Below are 20,967 nucleotides of genomic sequence, written 5' to 3'. Positions count from 1 at the left end.
TTTTCCAGTGTTTGTAATATTGTATAAAATGTTATTTACTAGCGATCCTTACAATATATCGCTAACGTTTGTACTTCATGGCCGGAGGTCAATAGTACTTAAATAAAGAATCTATCTGTCTATCTAGTGAAGTTTTAATCCTAGATAAATTATCAACATGAAATCGTAAAATTAATTAACTAAAAATTACGAATCATTTTGTCCTCACTTCAAAGAATTTTTCTATGGACATATGATCTGCATAGTAATTTCCTTGCTCTAGCAAAAATGATGTCAGCAATTATGCTTGCCCATTTGGGAGAGATTGCATGATTAACACGGGTTTTGTGTACAAAATATGAAATGAAACTCACTAAGCTTTAAAAAAATATCTAATCCATTGAATGCCCTTTCTGCTGATGAGAAAAAGCACTTACCGCAACGTGTTTCATCGCTGTTATCACCACAATCATCATAGCTATCGCACTGCCAATCTTCTGGAATACAGTTACCGTTGTCACACAGGAAAGTTAAGCACGGACCTGAAATATTGAATTCCATTATTTGATATCCATTTATGTCAGTATGTTAGAGTCAAATCCCATATCACAGTGCAGTGGTGAGCGAAGAGTTGTAGAAATGAGGACTTTAGGGAGATATCTAAAGAACTCAATTGCAACAAGCACTGTCGTACGTAAATTAATTGTGATTCATCTTGTTATGTCAAATGAATGAGACGATCGTTATTTCAATTGTACTGTGTTACACCTCATACACTGGGTATACTTTGCATGATGTTTATTAGAATAAGAGAAGAAGCCTATTAAAGACACCTACTAAAGTCTTGCCTACAAGCGAAGTGTGTAAAACTTTCAGTAACTATAACGCGGATATTTATGCTGTCCCTGTTTTATTTCTGTAAATGTGCTTGATCTGGTGACATAAATAAATGAGTGGGCCTACAGCAATAGTACATCTAGCATGATGAAAGAAATAACAGACTTTCTAGGACCTTCTGTACGTAGAATTCTATCTTAGAAAGTTGCTGTTATAAATTCAGATTGTTAGATGAGACTATTATGGCTGAATGACTAGTTAATCGCAAGAATACATCATTCTCACTTTTCTGAAGAACAACATTTAACGTCTATGCTTCAGACAGGAAGAACTAACAGTTACGAACAGATTCTCTATTAAATGGTGACATTGGATTCATATTAATGGAGGATTAATTCATACAAAATCGGTTTATGATCACAGTGCAGGATAACACTTACAGAAAGCCTCGTCTGAGCCGTCATCGCAGTCAAATACGTCATTACATACATCTGACGGAGGAATACAATTTTCATCCGAGCAACGAAAGTTTGGGAAACACTCGTTTAGGGGAAAGACTGGGAAGAGATAATGTGATGGTTTATAATGGAGAAAATTGATATTTTTGAGAGCATTAGCCATGGAGGATTCGGGTAAGTTTTTCACGCAAAATTCAAAGCAAACCTCTGTGTACAAATGGTCTTATTTCGTCAGTTCATTTGCATATTTATCGCATGTATCTAGTATAATGATTGTCGTATTTCGTCAACACATATGCATATCTATGTCTTTTCGAAATCTTGCACAAGATCTCTTAAATGAAACGAAAATTGAAGTGACCGTGAGATTAACGTTAGTCAGTGTGCCCCATGTTAATAAAACGCAAACCAATAACATCTCTAATTGACTTTCTAGATCAATATAATCCTTCAATCTATAAATGAAAAGCGACCATTTTCCATTCAATGAATTGTGCTTTAAAGCCGCACTTTTCAATCCCTGGTTCTCGCATTAGTGGAGTTCTCCTCCCAGTCAAACACTTGGCCAGTACAATGTTTGATTTCTATAACATTAATTACACAAACTGATCTCAACCTTTTGTCACATTTTGCTAATCCTGCAAACAGAGTTTATGCAAGCTTTTGATTGACGGTCGGTTCAACTTGCCAACGGTCATTGATTCCTCAACAAAACGCTCGAATTTCCTACAAAATTGTCTTCCAGTCGCGCTAGACTTTGAATATAACCACAGAGTTCGATCGGCAGCAACTTCGCGCTGACCGCTTGGCAGTCTGTCTGCATTATTACGACCGGGGAAAACTAAAAAGTGGCATTTTCTGGAGCGTGAGCCCGCGTGTTGCCTGTTTGGTGTCCACTTACACAATGAACGCCGCCATACCTTGGCGTCCTTTTAAAGGGAGGCTCCGCCTTTAACGCTCACGATTCCTCTGACGTAGCATGTGAATATTTAATTTCAAAATAACTCACCAACACAGGATTCTTCATCATCTCCGTCTGGGCAGTCATCCTGCGAGTTACAGCGTGACGATATCGAGATACAGTCACCAGACTGGCACTGGAAGTCAGCGGAGCAGGGACCTAAAAGTAGACAAGCGAGAGGTTTACATGTCCTACCGGTGAATGTGATGGTGGAACGATAGCCTACACATCTCGGGTCTGAAGGAAATTCCGAATGTTTAGTTTTTAAAATATCACATGTGATACAACCTTGATATAAAATCACATTATTCAACATACTCGGTTTTTGTCAAAAGAGGTTAGCGTGAAGTTTGAATACAATTTTCTTATTCAAAAGACTCCGGAATATAAATGTTAACAGTGTAAAACTATCTGTACACTCAATTTGCTTTGTGTTGTTTGACAACAAATTAATACATTAGTGCCTAACCTTTTAAGAGTGTGTCATCATTGACCAGAAATGAGGAGATTTTGTATTGATTAATTTTCACTGTGAGTCGATAATTCCGTAATTGCTTCTGTTACAGTCACACTTTCATAATAATGATAATAATGGCTTCTTATATAACGCACATATCCACAAGTAAATGTGCTCAAGGCGCTTTACAATTATTATTACCCCTGGTCACTGGACCTAATATGATACCGCTCAACTCCCCGGACAGCAAACAACAGGTCACATGTGCAGGCAATAAGCGCAGCAGAGCTAATAGCAAGCATTACAGCCACTGTCCTACCAGGTACCCATCAATCCTGGGTGGAAAGAAGCAAAGAGGAATAAAGTGCCTTGCTCAAGGACACAACACCATAGCCATGCCAGGGCTCGAACCCACCATCCTGTGATCGTGAGTCCACTGCTCTAGCCACTGGCTCATTATGCCTCCCTCAATGGGAAAAAGTCACTGAAAGAAGTGAATATAAGGCTCTCAAATGAATAATCAATGACATGTGATGATGGTTTTGTTAAGCATGCATCTCGATGGTGCAAATAAAGCTGAATGATTGGTTGGTATACGATTACACCAGAACTATATTTTCCATATGGTTGCAGAATAGCCATTGACATGTAGATTCAATAACACAGGTTCAAACGCACCGTACAATATGGAAAATATAGTTCTGGTGTAATCGCGTACCAACCAATCATTCAGCTTTATTTGCACCATCAAGATGCATGCTTAAGGTGAAGTACTACGAATTACGTCAAAATTAGGTTGTGGTGTCACTTTCTTGAAACTTTGCAAAAATATTCTTGGAAGTTGTGCCAGTGCAAAAATAAAATAAAAAATGGGGGTCACCACGCTCGTTTCCATGGAAACGGACGTTAAAATGGCGTCATTAGAAATAAATAAAAATGATATAATTCACTTAAACTAAAGAAAGCAATTATAAAAAGCTTAGCAAATGAGTTAATTTTAATAAATACCAATATTTAAGATCCATATCTATCGAATGTTTAGTTTTCATGATGTTTGTAAAGAAATTTTACATAAGTATCGATCACAAAATGACGATATCGAAATTATATCACTACATAATTTTCGAACTTTCTTCCTGTCGCTTTGAATGGTGTCATTTTGACCAAACTTGGCGAATAAAATTCTGACATAATACCATTTAGTTTGCACTGTTAATAAAAGGGTGTCACCACGCTACTTTTTTACAATATCTCTAGATGAATGGGTAATATGCGCCATGTAAATGGGGAAGAAATGTTAATTTTTCGCTCATATTGAATAAAAAACAGCTTCCTAGGGGGTCAAAATATGACAAGGTTATAGGTCACATGTATTTCTAAGAGACTGGGTCAAAAAATTAGGTAAAAGCGCAATTTCAACAATGACAGGTGATGTTAGATACATGTGCTACAAAGTAACCCGTTTGCGACAGGCTGGAGTTAAATCTGCACAGAAACGCTCTAAAGCGTGTGCGCGTCCCATTTCGTCGCCCTTTACCTTACACCATCATCACATATCATTGATTTTTTAATTTGAGAGCCTTGTATCCACTTCTTTCAGTGACTTTTCCCATTTGATGTATAGATTTTGTTCGTAGTACCTTCTACCACGTGTAGAGACGAGATTGTATACTTGCATTCCATTAAGTATACAGTGAAATATTCATCCATTAACGGGCGCCCGCACGCGGCTGAATCTTTCAGTAGGCCCACTCATCTTTTATCATGTTGTCCCATGTGTACTTGGTTTATCGATAGTCTGACACGTCCTTTTTCAACAGCAAATGCCATCGGTCTGAGTGATAACGTTTTTTTATTATTATTTAACTTTGTTACTCTTCCCATTACGATACGTGGATCGTTGCATGATTTCTTCTGCGTTTGCATGATCCAGTTTCAGCGCCCGCACCAATATGTTGCAATCGATGTGATCACAAGTTGGCGAATCACAACGGAATAGTGATGAAATGAATTGGAAACAGGATAGGTTACTTTATTGCGTGACGTTTGACCCTGTAAAATCACCAAACTTACAATTTACTTCATCACTGCCATCAGTACAGTCTGCGATGCCATCACATTTCCATTCAGCCGGAATGCATCTCTTGTTTGCACAGATGAAGTCAGGTGCACAGCTCGCTGGTAACATAGGCGACAAAATATGAATATTAGTGATTGTATTTGTTTTTAGATCGTGATCTCATATATCTACGATTCAGAAAACTAGTCGATGGTTATATGACTTGAAATCCCTACACTCTTCATACATGTTTAATTTGTTACAGAAGAGCGGCAGATTCAACCACCTAAGATACAGGCACATCATACATCATCTTAATCTTATTATCTCTACTTCAAGAAAATTGACGATGTGGAGCTTCCAAATGGGGCCGTAGCCCCCTAATTTTCATATTCACACAGGTACCAAATTTGCATATTTCGATATGAAATTAGAAAATTTATTGTAAACCACTGTAAACATACTTTAAAAATATCGAATCCAATATCAAATGAAAGTTATTGGCATGCACATTACAAAATTGATATTAAAAGAGAAATTAAAGTAATTTCACAAAATATTTGCACATTTATATTGAAATTACATTAAAATATTTTCCCCTTTTGAATAACGGTATCTTAAAAATTTTAACTCAACCAGTCACGTCATAGCGTCACATCATACGTCTACTGAAAGCTTGTTATCTGCACTTTATGAAATTTGACGATGTAGAGCTGCCAAATTGGGCTGTAACCCCTTATTTGTATAATCGTGGGTAGCCAATTTGCATAAATGCGATATAAATTAGAAAATTCATTGTTAACTACTCTAAACATACTTTTAAACTATCGAGTGGTAGATCCAATGAAAGGTATTTGAATACAGAACACAAAAATGATATCCAAAAAGACATTGAAAGGTATTTACGGAAATATTATTCCCGTTTTGAATAATAATCGCAATCATACCAATCCATAAGCAAATATCACTAGGTCAAAATTTGTAAGACAATAGTTGTAAACATAGACACAAAACAGCACAGAACAGACAATAAATAGATGGTACACAAACAAAGTCAAATTCATAAAAAGAAAGATATATTGACCTCTGGCCAAAAGACCAAGAAGTGATGTCAGGTATTTCGAAAATAGTAAGCGCATCCTGCCCCACATGAGGCACCCGCCATATATCAATCTGTAAGTCAGATAGGTAGTGGTCACGAACTAAGGCCCCATGTCACCGATGTCATCAGTGATAATTTGTCGAAGAGAGATATTGTATTTATCTACCAGCTTGTGATACCTGCCAAAAGAGCGTTTGAATGTAGAGACAAGTCTTGCTCTGGTGTAACCTTGATTTAACAGTTTGTAAGAGAGATGGCCATGTCTCTTTACAAAATCACCATATAAACTGCATGCTCTTGCATATCGAATAAGCTGGGAAATGTATACCCTATGAGCAGTTGAGAGTGGAATATTACTGATGAGGTGTGGAAAATTGATTATACTAAAGTTGAAATCATCTCTCTTGTCATATAGCCTAGTAGAAAGGTGACCATTTGAGTCAAATTCAAGTAAAATGTCCAGATATGAAGCAGAAGAGGCCGTTTCTGTAGTTTCTTTAATCTCCAATTCTGGAGGATAAATCATAGCGAGATATTTACTGAATTCAGAGTTATTCAATGAAATAACATCGTCTATGTATCTAAATGTACGGTTGAAAGTACGAGCTACAGAGACCTTTTTCTGCTTGATAAGGTTCTGGATAAATTCTGCCTCGTATGAGAACAGAAATAAGTCGGCAAGTAGGGGAGCACAGCTAGTGCCGATGGGAATTTCTATACACTGTTGGAAAATGTGTCCTCCAAATTCAACAAATATGTTGTCAATGAGGAAATCAAGCATACTGATAATGTCTTTCTCGGTATAAAACACTTTAGTGTTAGTAATATTTTTAACAAAATATGTAGAATTATACCCCAATACCACATATTTGTAATGGCGTGAACCGTTTTTGTAGAAAAATGCTTGGTTGATGATGTTTTTCAAGTGTTCTTTCAATTTATCATGTGGTATTGAGGTATACAATGTGGAAAAATCGAAAGTTTTCATAGATGTTATTTTTGAAACAGATCTTGATTTCAAAATTTCCAAGAGTTCCTTCGAATATTTTAATATCCACATTTGATTTATACTACTCCAAGGAAAGACAACATCACAGTATGCTTGAAGTCCCTGTTTAACAGTACAAAGAACAGAAGTCAGTATCTTTGATAACTCTGTTGTTGAACATTTTGAAGATCCTGCGATAAACCTAGCTTTGTAAGGTGTTTTGTGGAGCTTTGGTATCCAGTATAAGCTAGGCAACTTATTATGGTCATCCTTTGTTGTAATATTAAAATTATCCATGAATGACTTATGGTTTGCCAAAATTTCAGATTTGTTGAACATTGATTGTCTGTAAGTGGAGTTGGTGGAGGTCTTAGTTACACCAAGTTCGTCTATAAGACATTCAAAATAATACTTCTTACAGACAAATACAATGTTATTGGCAGCTTTATCGGCAGGGACGACAACATATTTGTCATGGATATCATTCAACCACTTAACAGCATCAGGATCTTTAAATACAGAATAGGGTCTTCTGCTAACATGTGATCTTAGTCGACCAATACGGCCACGCATTATTTTCCTCACAGATTTGACCCATTCTGACAGTCTGTCCAGCTCTACATCCTCCCTTTCAGCCCATTTCCTGGCATATTCTTCAACAGAGTCCATAATGATCTTAAAATTATGGTTCCAGTTGATCCTGCGAGGTTTTCTGAACTTTGGTCCACAAGTAATATCTTACGAAGGTGGTGATGTTCAACCAAGTTCAGATCACCAGTGATGACATGGCCAACTGGAGTATATTTGGAGGGAGATGTAGAGCAGTCACAGGATGTTGGTGTTTGAAGGAATTCATCAATTTTTAAGTGCCGCAATGCCTTATTGTTATTGAATTATTTGAGATTGTCTTGGTGTATTGATATGACAGAATAGGTACAGACTGGTTCTTAAAGTATACAGGTATAGTTGATGTAACCTTTTTGCTGTGAAGTATATTGCTGATATCAATGGCATCAATTCTTTTGTGTGATATAACCGAGGTTACGTTGGTATTGACGGTTATGTGATAGCGTGTCGGGGCAAGCAAGTCTGGTATTCCAATGATGAAGGGATGTAAAGACGACTGGAAACAGCGATTACTATATAATCTAAGATGTACTTTATTACACTAAATTCTAAGCTACGTACATTGAGTGATGCTAAGCTGGAGACTGTCTTGAGTACACGTGGGCTAAGACACATGCCCTCATGAATAGTAATGACAGCTCATGAACAATAATCACATGACACTACGTCACATTCCTCCCTCCTTATTTTGATGGAGACAGAGAGTCTACATCACTAGTACGGCAAAATAATTCAGAAAAATAGCAAAAATCAAAATGAAATAATATAATGCTAATACTACTGAATCTAAAAGAAAGTACATGACAAAAAAACCTACTGACTAAGTCGGGTACAGCAACCTGGGCAAACACCATTACTATAAGGGTTGAAAATTCAACATGCATTTTCGAAAACAGTGTATATCAGGTCACTACAGCCCTTTCACTACATCGTTCGTGCACCTTCACTCACTACCGTACATCCGAGCGGCACATTTGCGACAATGCGTCTGCTTTTGTATTTTCGCTGCCCTTCTTGTACTCAATCTTAAAATGATGCTTTTGCAGTATTAAACTCCATCGCAACATCCTACGATTTTTACTACAAATTTTGTCTAACCAAACCAACGGATTTTGATCTGTTTGAACTGTAAACTCTCTTCCGTACAAGTAAGGATTCAAAGCTTCCACAGCCCAAACAATGGCTAAACACTTTCTTTCTATAGTTGGGTAATTTGTCTCCCTGGAGAGGAGTTTTCAGCTAATATACTGAACCGGATGTTCCTCTCCCTTGTCATCATATTGACACAAAACCGCATCAATACCATGGTCACACGCGTCTGTCTGCATCACAAACGGCTTATTATAATCTGGAACCACCAGAACTGGTGATGATGCTAAAGCGTCTTTCAACTCCTGAAAAGCATCCACACAGCTCTGAGTTCATTGAACATTGGCTGGGCTATTTTTACATGTCAGCTCAGTCAATGGGGTCGCAATGTCAGAGAAATTTAGGATAAACCTCCTACAGTATCCTGCTAATCCTAAAAATGATCTGACGTCAGGCTTTGTCACTGGTGTTGGGTAATTGACAACAGCATTAACCTTATCTGCCATAGGTTTTATTTTTCCACTTCCAGCACCGTAACCAATGAAAGAAACCTCACTACCACCAAGATAGCACTTAGTTAGTCTAGTAGTTAGTTTACAACTACATAACCTCTCAAATATGCTACGCAGGTGTTTAACATGATCTTCCCATGAATGTTCATGTGGACCCAAGTCATCCATATATGCTTTTTCTCTGGGCTGATTAAATGTCTTATCCATAAGCCTCTGAAAAGTTGCGGGCGCATTTTTCATCCCAAATGGCATAACAGTAAACTCATAAAGTCCAAAAGCAGTGATAAAGGCAGACTTCTCCCGAGCACGTTTGCTCTAGGGAATTTGCCAATATCCCTTCGTGAGATCGATCGTCGATATATAATTCGATACGCCGATTTCCTCAATCAATTCATCTGGTCTAGGCATCGGATATGCGTCAGATATCGTGACCTGATTCAGTCTTCTATAGTCCACGCAGAATCTAATCACGCCCTGTTTTTTCTTAACTTAAACGAGAGGCGAGGCATAGGGACTCTTTGACTCAGTGATAATTCCAGCTTTCAGCATTTTCTGCAGTTCCTCTTTAACTGTCTGTTTAGCTACCTGCAGTAGAAGATATGGTTTCTGACAAATTGGTGTTTCATCAGTGGTTATCACATCGTGTTCTACCTGATCAGTACAACCGGGTACGTCAGTTAAAACATCACTGTACTCTTGCAGTAAGCGTAACAGTTCCGCACGCTGATCCGCAGTTACCGAATATGCAATTACTACATCTCTCCAAGTCTCTGTGCTCTGATCCTCCAGTGTGTAGTACATAGAGTTTTCTAAGTCCTTGTTGCACACAGCATCAACAGTGTCAACAAAATACACCGGTTTATTTCTTTCTTTCTATGCTCTCAGCATGTTGATATGATAAACCCGCTTTGGTTTTCTACGGCCACCTTGCTCAATTTCGTAATCAACGTTTAAGACTTTCCTTACCACAGTGAATGGTCCTTGCCACTGAGCACTCAACTTATGCGTGGAGGAAGGTAAGAGTACAAGTACTTATCACCGTTCCTAAAAAAAGTTTCCTTGCTCCCCAATCGTACCACCGTTTTTGTCAAGCTTCGACTTTTTCCATGTTCTTTTTGACAATTTTTCTTATGTCGGCAAGCCTTTCTCGCATCGTTATTACGTATTGCGCCAAATTTTCCTCCTGTGAACTTTCCTCAGTCCACTGATCCTTGATCACAGCAAGTGGTCCTCTAATACTTTGACCATACATTAACTTGAAAGGTGATAAACCGGTACTTGCTTGCTGTACTTCTCTCTGTGCAAAAAGAAGAACTTTGCACACTTATCAGTCATAATGCGTGACATGAAGTTTGTACCCTGGTCTGTCAAAATTTCACCAGGTAGTCCCATCTGACTAAAAACTTCGATCAACGCTGTCGCAACTGTCTCGGCTTCCTGATCTGGCATAGCCAAAGCCTCTGGATACCGAGTTGCATAATCCACGATGACTAAAATAAACTTATTTCCGTGTCGAGTTCTTTTCAAGGGACCCACAATATCCATTGCGATTAACTCAAATGGTATACTTATAATAGGCACGAAACAAGAGGCGCTTTCTCAGACGCTCTCCGTCTTGCAGATTTTTGACATGGACTACAAGTCCTGCAATATTCTGCAGCATCCTTAAAAATACCGGGCCAATAATAGTATTGTAGCAGCCTTTGTTTAGTCTTTTCAATGCCAAGGTGTCCTGACAGAGGTATGTCATGTGACAATCTTAACAATGCATTGCAACATTCCCCCGGTACTACAATTTGTCTAACTTCACGCACCTTATGTGAAGAAATCCGCTTATGATACAAGAATTTCTCATGCCAGAAAAATCCACTTTGATTTTCAGACGATTGATTTGCATCTGCATGCTCTCGCACCTTTGCAAGAGTAGGATCGGCCGATTGAAGTTCTCTTAACTTACCCCGATCTAATCTTAATATATCAGCATATTCCTGCTGACATTTTAATCCGGTGGAAATATTCTTGGACACTTTTGAAGTGATTTCATCACTTTCTTTGTCATCACTGATGTCACTCAGATCTGATAAAGTCTCATCAAACGGCTCGTCAAGGGCTGATGCATCATGGGAGGTATCATTACACTCACTCTCACTGTTTACATCATCCGCTTTCCAATCGTTTAAATTGTCCTCATCAAACAATCTAGAGATACCCAGTGAATCATCTTGTTCGTCACGTTACCTAGCTAGTCTCTCGAATGTACGCAAATGTGTGTCAACATTGTCACCTTCTTTGAACTGAGGCAGCTTAGCAGTTTAATCATTGAACTCACGATCCGTATCATGCGAATTTGCTTTCGCTTGTTGTACATCTAATTCTTTCATTTTCAAATCATGCTCGCGCTGTTCTCTTTCTGCCTTTAGCTCAATTGGGCGTTTTTCTTTTTCTAGCTCATGTCTTTGTTTTTCTGCATTCAGACGCATGCGTTCTCTCTCTAAATGGTGCGCGTGATTTGCCTGCTCTTGTTTATACAGATTTAATTTGAGCTAAAGTATTTCCTTTTGATGCAACAGGTTTTCAGCTAATTCTTTTCCACTTAAACCACTTGTTGCGCCATAATCATCAATAGGCTCTTTTTTGACGGTTGGGCCTTGGCTTTCTGTCATACTGGTAAAGCTTACTTCACCCTCCATATCCGACATACTCATTCATTAACTGGCACACGGCTGTAGTAAGAGATGTTCACTTACCTGGTCACCCCTAGAATGCAATGGTATCAACCACAAAGTGTGTTGACCCCACCCAGTCAGTGTAAATTTTTTAACTGAATGCAACTGAATGATAGTATTTCCCAAAGGCTTCTTATGTTTGTTTTTCACCGCTAATGAAAAGATACACAAGTGCACAATCACAGAAATGCAAATTTCCTGTCGTACGATTTACACAGGTACTTAGTTGAGGGGCGTTCACCAAAGAAAAACAACCTATCATTAAATCCTTAAGACTTTGTTTCAATAAGTGTTTATATTAGTACTTACAGTCTTTTGCGTCAACAGGGAGTGTCTTCCCGCGTATACTGAAAGATTAATTAAAAACTGAAACAAAAAGATTGTGAAAATTCTCTGCACACAGAAATTTTCAAGGATTTTAAAAGTCTTAAAAATAAGCAAGTCCGTTTGCTTCTAAGACGGTGTCCACAGCAGAGTTCAATTAAGTTCACTTCACACAAAAGTTCTTTTGTCTTCTTAATTGTCGTCCGTTTTCTGTGAACTTGCTTCTAGTGGCTTATGGTGTATTTCTCCACAAGAATGACAGTGGTCACAAAATCCAACTTCCCGTCTCTGGTTTATCAGCTACGTCCACAAGGCGACGTCTGCACCAGTTTTAAGTTGATCAGCAAATTCAGTTCCACTGGACTATCTCAGGTATCGGAGATTCTGCTATAATGGTATGTCCACATACCAATGCATACATAAAATGACAACAGTCTCCCCCTGCAGATAACTTTCCAAGTTCCAGCGGATATTTATCTTGCTGCTTGTAGCAAAGTCAGGTTACAACAACCATCTAAGCGTTCATTCCGAGTCTCTCAGCTTTTAGTAGCACACAGTTATTTGTCAAAGTTCTGAGTGTGTCTTACACACGGCTTATAGTGTCTTTAAAGTACTCACGAGTTAAGCTTTGTTACAACCAGGTTTCCTCCAAGTCCGTCTTGAGAATGTGAGTTAGAATCCCATTTAAGCTGGCACCATTGTGATATAACCGAGGTTACGTTGGTATTGACGGTTATATGATAACGTGTCGGGGCCGGCAAGACTGGTATTCCAATGATGAAGGGATGTAAAGACGACTGGAAACAGCGTGTACTATATAATCTAAGATGCTACTTTAAGCTGGAGACTGGCTTGAGTACACGTGGGCTAAGAGATATATACATGCCCTCATGAATAGTAATGACAGCTCATGAATAATAATCACATGACACAAGGTCACACTTTGTTAGTAAATGGAAGATGTATGAAATGACGATGATCATGGTTCAGCACGAACAGGCTTGTCTAGTCTGTATAGTGCAATATCAGCAATAATACTAACAAGTCTGCACGGTTGTTTGTTCGGATCTGTAAAAAACAATCCCAATGCATAGACCTGCAACCTTCTCAAATCCTTGATGGAAAGAGCAAATAATGAAGTACGAATGTGATGGAGACCTAAAGGCTTCTGCAATAAAAGAAGCAGTTCATGAAATTTGTCATGGCAATTGGAGGTATGTTATTTAAAAATATGAATAAGAAGATCAATGCAATCATAAGCAATATGATATACAAAAATGCTTGTAACATTAAGAACAAACAGCTGAAATGAGTTTTGAAAAGGATATTTCTTTTGTTGAATACAAGTTATAATACATATGAACACCTCTTCTTGTTTGCAATATTAACATATACCAATGTCTGGATTATATAGGTCATATGCTATTCCCTTATATTTTAGGAGTATAATATACCCGTTCAGAGCATATGAAACGCTTATTAATGACTCTTTAGAATACAAACAATTTCTTGTTTTTTGGAATAGAGCCAAAAGGAAGAAGTTGATTTACTGGAGTATTTGAAACATGTAAGTGAAACAACAGACGTCATTTGTGGACGGGTTTCACAGAGTGACCCCCGCTTATGGTACCGGCTATGATTCTGTTGGATCGCTGACAAATTTGTCTACTCCTGTAAGCTTATTACAAATTAGCAAAAGGGATTAGAGAAAAGACTATCAGTTTCTTGAGGTTAATTTGTGTGGTGGAAATAAGTAACCTATCCAGTCCCCGTAAGTTGCAAGATGTGTTTCAAAACACTCGTTGATGGAGGGCGTTCCCCACGATGACGAATTTACACAATGCACCTGCAAGACTTGAAGGAGAGGAATGCATCCTAAATGCATTAATATGATGATCTTTGTAGTTAATTGACCGATTTTTTGTTTTCAGACAATTTGCATTGTAATTTGTACGCATTCACAGTTATGTACATTTGTTTTATTTGCGACCTTGTTGAAATAAGTAAATTTGTCTTTTTTGAAACAAAACAAAACCCCAATGCACTTTTATTAGAGGGCGGAACTTGTTCCCAAGGCGTACCTACTCTAGTGAAATGGTGATACCAGAAATTTTCTTTATGACAAATGATTTTAAAGTGTACCAAAAGCATTTTGAAAATTTTTCAGAGTTGAACGAATGGACGGATGATTAGGACTTTGGTATGTTGATGTCACGTTTGAGAGTCGAGCGTTGAAATATATTGCCAATAGGTAAAGTTCAATTACAGATAATGAGAAAGTAATTGAGAGTTTTTGCCAACGGTTTAGTACTGTAGGGCTGGAGGATGTATTTCTTTGTCAACAAAGACTATTGTTAGGGAAAAGTGACAGTCACTTCAAGAGCTTGCTCGTCAGGTTAGGGAAATCATCTTGAAGGCGTATCCAAGTGCAGAAGGAGACTTGTTGAACAGGTTGATTATAGATAAATTCTTTGAAGCAGTCTATGGTATTAATTTGAGACGGAGAATTAATGGGGTTGGGTAGGTGTCAAGGAGCTACTGTAGAGTTTGTGGCACAAGCAACACAGTTAGAATAAAACTTTTAGATGTGGGAATCCCAAAATCTACGCACAAAGAAAAATACGCCAAAAATAATGACAATCTATCAAGTGAAGATCTGGGATGGAAGGCCATGTTGACTGAAATTTCTGATCGTCTGGATAAGATTGAAAAAAGATATTCCAAAGGGAAGTTCTCATAAGTTTAATGATGAAGGAAAGTCTAAGCGTAAATCAAGTGATGATGGTTCAAAATTCCAGCAGCTAGGTGCAGGACATGTCATCTGTCAGTACACCATAAGAAACAGTGTTCACAATATTTGGAGTGGAAGTCTAAACAGTGTGAAAATAACAGTCAAACTTAGGCAGGTCAAACGTTTATGATAGGTCTAGAGAACCATTGTCAAAGATGACTGCCACTATTGAGCCCACATCATTGTGAAAGAATCCCCGGAAGTAGTGTAGCTTGTACTATAATAAGTGACACAGTGCATAGGGGACTGGTAACAAACATCAGAAGGCAGACTCATTGAACATTATTTGTAAACAGTGTGAATGAGAGCATGGAATTCTGGATTGTACAGATCAAATATTACACAATTTGAACGCATCACTTTGTTGGGTAGATGTATAGGTAATAGATATGAAAAAGTAAAGTTCCCACTAGTTTTTTGTGATGAAAACATAGGTTTCTTCTCAAAAATGGCAGGAAATTAAAGTCAAGTCCCCGAAAGTCACTCATCAGTGTAACGGGGAGCGCTCCCTCGCCCACGAACACAGATTTGCGCACGTGTATTGCCCCAAATAAGCAACACGAATGTGATGCAGGTGATAAGAAACAAGACACCTTGTGGGACCATGAAACCCTTTTCTCATAGGCAGAGCTTAGAGAACAACATCTTAAAAATCCCAATATATCACTTATATTGCAACTTAGAGAAGCTGGAAAGGAAAACTTCCCTGTACTGAGGTTTCCCACAAGAACCCGACATTAAAGTCATATTGGCCTTCATATCAACGGCTTATATTAGGTTGCATAATAGAGTTTTGTTTGGGTCATTTTAGATGTCTGGAATCCAGTTTGTGCGTTGGCAATTATTTTGCCAAGGACATGTATTAACTTACTGTTATATGTACTACACAACTCTAAGGTCGGAGGTCACATTGGGATGGGACGAACATTGAGTAGGGTTCGTTTGAAATACCATTGTATGGGATGTCATCGAACATCAGGGCTTCTATACAGACCTGTTACATTTGTGCATTATAAACCCTCCAAACTCAGTAAAAGAGCTCCATATAGGCATACTTCATTGGTGTCCTAATACAAAGCGTTGCAATAGATGTGCTTTCTTTAGCCTCTTCCCAAGTCAGCCAATGTAATGGTAATCACAAGATACTGGTGGTAGATGATTATTTCACCAAGTGGATGGAGGAGTATCCATTTATTTCCAAGTGAGGAGGCGAAAACTAGAGCAGAAGTGTTATTGAATGATGTTCACTCTAGATTCGGGTTGTCTCTTGAATGTCAAGAGTAAAGTACTTCAAACCTGACTAATGATGTTTACAAATATATTGTTTATGGATTTACTCACTTATTTCCTGACAAGCAAATCGTTTTGGATAATAACAATCATTGTCGTTCCACTCTGCAGTATTCAATCTAAACAAGAAATACACAACAAATCAGATGATGCGGCGATAGGTCATCTCTTCTCCAATTTCAGCATAATTTGTTGACGTGGTTTGTTTTATTTTAAAGACATCAGAAACTTGGTGGAAACTAATCTCTTAGGTTAACTCATGGTATATCACTGTGATCTGCTAAGTTTAAAAAGACCAACATTTCCACACAACATTATCAATCCAAGGTTTTTCCCCTCTGGCGTCATCCATTAAAACATTGACTGCAGCACGCAAATGCCATTTTCTGATATCTTCTACACTGAGAAAAATGCTAATTTACTTCAAACTTAAAGGGAAAAAATGATCCTTACACGAAAGAAGCACAGTCTTCATTCCCAGCATCGTTCGGTTCACCATCTCTCCACTTCATGAAAGATGGCGTTGATCCATCGGAGTGCAGATACTGCCCTTCGGAATTTCTATCGTTTACATCAATCCATCCATTCAAGGCAACTGAAGTCATTGAACATATTTTGTAATAATCAATTGTATGATAATCATTATGCGTGTACATCATGCATTCGAATATCAAAGAAATTAGAGTTATAAATGAATGAGACGTGGAAGGAACACAGCCAGGGACGCAGGTGAGTAATTGAATACATATAAGCACGTATGCATTTTATGCGTCAATGCAGGCTCGATCTTCACAGAATTGAAGCTATGCCTTTCATATTAAATGAGATGAACTACACTTTCAATATACAAATAAACCTAGCTTATTTTAATAAGTCGAAGGTAAGAACAATCCACGTGAATGTCGGCCTACTCCAAGCATTTTCAAATTAAGAGAATCACGTAATTGTTACAAACTGTTGTTTGACATCTTGAGTTCGTAATATAAATAGTAAAACAGTCGTTCTTCATCGTCAAATCGCACTAGTGTTTGTCCCAGATCCTGACAGTATTGAAGAGCACTTGGCCATGTCATGTGTTCTGACGCCAACACATACTTCACGGTGTCTGAAAAAATAAATCCCTTGCGACAATTGGCCATTGGTGAAAACTTATCACTTAAGTTAACTCATGGTATATCACTGTGATCTGTGAAGTTTTAAAAAAAAATCAACATTTCCACACAACATCATCAATCCAACGTTTTCATCATCATCATCGTTGTCTTCATCACCACCACCATCATCATCACCATCATCATCATCATCATCATCATCATCACCGTATTGCTTAGAATATATTTAATCATTACTCTAAATATCCTCGTCATAAAATCATTACAATTGTTATGTGAAGATAAGGTACTGATGAAAGATATCACATATATCATCTATATCATTATTGCCACAAACTGTAACATAGAAAAGGGAGACAAAACTGTCATACAGTTCGTGAGGTTTTAGTTAAATGACTATAAGAACCAGGCCATTTGATAATTTAGACAAATATCGACATCGAAAGTACGTACTTCTGCAAGATGTGAAAGTTATACACTCCGGACCAAGATACTCGCTCTGACCATACCAAAACCAACCAGAGTTTGGCACAGGTGACAATTTGACACAGAAATAACGAAAACTTTGAAATTCACAGTTTCCAAGAGAGAGATCCAGATTCGCCATAGTCACGAACTGAAGTACCTTGCTTCTTTGAAACGTCACTGATTCCGATGTGACATTGGCTTCAGATGTTTCTGCATTGGAGTCAGTTCCAGTCTCAGAGCCGGACACGTACACCTCAAATTTAAGCAGATCGTTGGCTTGACCTGACTTAACTCCTGTTTGATTACTTGCAATTTCGATGATGAGTGACAGAGTTACATCGTTTGGAACACCCATTACGACATCGATGCTGCCATTAATTGTCACTGGATTTCGACTTGGAGTGACTTGAACTGATAAAATATGAGTGTGAAAAGAGAAGGGAACCATTGATAAACTAATTACCATTAATCGTTTCTGCTGGCGTCAGCTAAATTGAAAGACTTTGGTCAGAGTATGATTCTTCGGCTGGAATAATGATTGGGCAAAAGTATCGATCATTTATCGAGACTCGACTTATTTGAAACAATGTCTTTCTGAATTATGACACCCTAACCTTCTCAAACCTTAAAAAAGGAAAGTTCACTGATAAATTAGGTGTATAATTTGAAATACATCATTACCACCGATTCCATTTAAGATTTGTAATAAAACTTTATTATCCATGGCATTTCACATACTCATGTATAAATACAGTGCTATACAATACGAGACAGCAAACTATGACACCAGCAAAAATGGTGTTCCCAAGTTGTTTCTTGGCTGGCGAGAGGATAATGTGGTGATGACATTTGTTTATCAATGAGGGCTTATTGTTTTTCCTAAAGCATGATTTCAAAAATCCCTAAAGCCGTGATATGTGAGGTGATGCTGAGCAAAGGTATGGGGATCGTAACAAACGATCAATGCTGAGAGTTTCGAAGTGGAATTCGGCAGTTAAAATACTTATATTATAGTTGCTGAAACCTTTCCCTTCCTCTCCACATGTTCTTAAACAGTATGTTTTCATATAAATGTATGTGTTTACTGTTTACATAAATCGGTAACTTTACTGCAAATTGCACGATCAGATAAGGACTGCGATACACATACCGATACATGATAGAAGAAGTGAAACACAGCCGGAAAGAACAGCGCCCTCAGACCACTTCCACTGCGGTATTGAATTATCAGCAGGGAATAAATCAATACAGGCGAAGGTGATGTTGCCGCATGACAGGTCTGTTAGGTCTGCTTCTGTAAAGGTCACGCCATGAACTGCTACTGTTGCATTCGGAGACACCAGCACATCGTGTGTTACCATGGTTGTTTTGGTCAATGTCACAACCTCCGGGCCGTTCTCAGAAGGTTTCAGATGCAGATTCATTCCGAATACTTGTCCACTTTCACCGATGAAATACGCTGTTTCTGGTCCAGTTGCTACCACTAGATCATGGGTAAATACTTTTGATGATCCCGTTGCAACATCCAAGGTGCTTCCACTGCTAGCACTCACATTTACATACAAGCCTTGAACTTGGTCTGTACGATGATATTATTACAGATGGAAAAAATGCCTTGTATTACATGTAATAACCAACAGGTTAATACACAACATATCAAAGAGCTATATGTAACCATATATGTAACTATTTTTTTATTTATTTTTTTCCTTTTCTGATTGTATATAATATATATATATATATATATATATATATATATATATATATATATATATATATATATATATATATATATATATACTATATACAGGTACTATATGTACCTACCTAATACAAGTGAGTAACCTGTTAGTGAGAGTGGGTACAGCGCCACCAGTGTCAGACTTTCACTGCTGACAATCTCGCGATATCTGGCGAGATTCATTGAAGAGTTTGACTTGCAGACAACTGCACATTTTCTGTGTCTGCCTCATTGATGTTTCTTTCAAGCTTTTGACAACAGTGAACGTTGTGGTCGAGTAAACTGTAGATGTATACTCTCCTTTATTTTAACAGGTATGTGTGGTATAATATTTTAGTGATTTTGCCGAGTTTTGCTCAGTTGAAAGTTTGGATGAGATCGCCGCCCATGAGGAGACGCGCCATGTGTTTTATGAACTATTTTTAGCGACTATACAAGTGAACTTCTGATGTGCTGATCGATGCATCTAAAAGACTTAAGACGTAGTTCACAGTCATTGAAACGGGAAAAGTGGCTCCGGCGATAGATGTAAACAAATCGTCTCCAGTGTAGTTAAAGTATCATAACTCGTTTCTGTTCGTTATTGAGAAAAGGCCTTGTAGTTTAGTGTAGTATAGTGAGCGTCGATTCAGATCAGCTGTTCGTTTTTTCATGCATGTGTTGAAACAGTACGCCAAAGTTTTCATGGCGTTGCCATGTTGTAAGAGATTAATATTGTTGATTTCGAGAGTCATGAAAGAGTTTGACTTGCAGACAACTGCATATTTTCTCTGTCTGCCTTATTGATATTTCTTTCAAGCTTTTGACAGCTGTGAACGTTTTGGTCTAGTAAACTGTAGATGTATACTCTCCTTTATTTTAACAGGGATCCCCCTTAAACTAGCTACATATAGGTAGGTGTGCTTGTACTGTCATTAGATTGCAATTCGAGAATTGAAGACAAATTATTCCGCTAATCAAGACAGTACGGGTACACTGATAATAATAATGAGCAACAATTTTAAACACTGTTTGAAAAGTTTTAATCTTGACAATTTAAAATTCCGAATCAGTAAACAAGTTCACTGTCAAACAGACTGGGCTGCTCTTCAACATAGAACTTTAATTGTCGTTATCGTGAACCTTGAGTGTAACTTACGTGTGCAGGACTCTACCTAGATGCAATCTTTGATGACAGGGGTACCGTTCCTTAACGATACGTCTGTACATACATACGGGAACATTGTACAGCCAAAGCCACGAAGATCATAGGTTGCAAGCAGACCTAGGACAGATATATTGGAGTTTGGTCGAATGTCGATCATGAGAGGCGCTGCAAGACCAGCTATTACTTTCATGGAATGACATTCCCCTACTGCATCGGCAGAAAAGTAAAGGTGTACGCCAAGTAACTCATCCGCCGAAGCTATAAACATCGCTGTTTTACTTCCAAAGTCAAGTTGAACA

General features: G+C 38.0%; 1 long non-coding RNA gene across 1 annotated transcript; it reads right to left on the bottom strand.

The window, feature by feature from the left end:
• Positions 1-416: 416 nt before the first annotated feature.
• Positions 417-2,382, bottom strand: LOC139142875 (uncharacterized). The gene is made up of 3 exons (XR_011554491.1): positions 2,284-2,382; positions 1,257-1,373; positions 417-521 (listed from the first exon to the last, which is right to left on the bottom strand). It is a non-coding gene; the product is annotated as an uncharacterized lncRNA (long non-coding RNA).
• Positions 2,383-20,967: the final 18,585 nt, after the last annotated feature.

Source organism: Ptychodera flava, chromosome 1 (assembly GCF_041260155.1).
Source record: "Ptychodera flava strain L36383 chromosome 1, AS_Pfla_20210202, whole genome shotgun sequence".
NCBI classification, from domain to species: domain Eukaryota; kingdom Metazoa; phylum Hemichordata; class Enteropneusta; family Ptychoderidae; genus Ptychodera; species Ptychodera flava.
The sequence above is the reverse complement of the archived record's forward strand: the minus strand, read 5'-3'. Positions and strand labels throughout refer to the sequence as shown.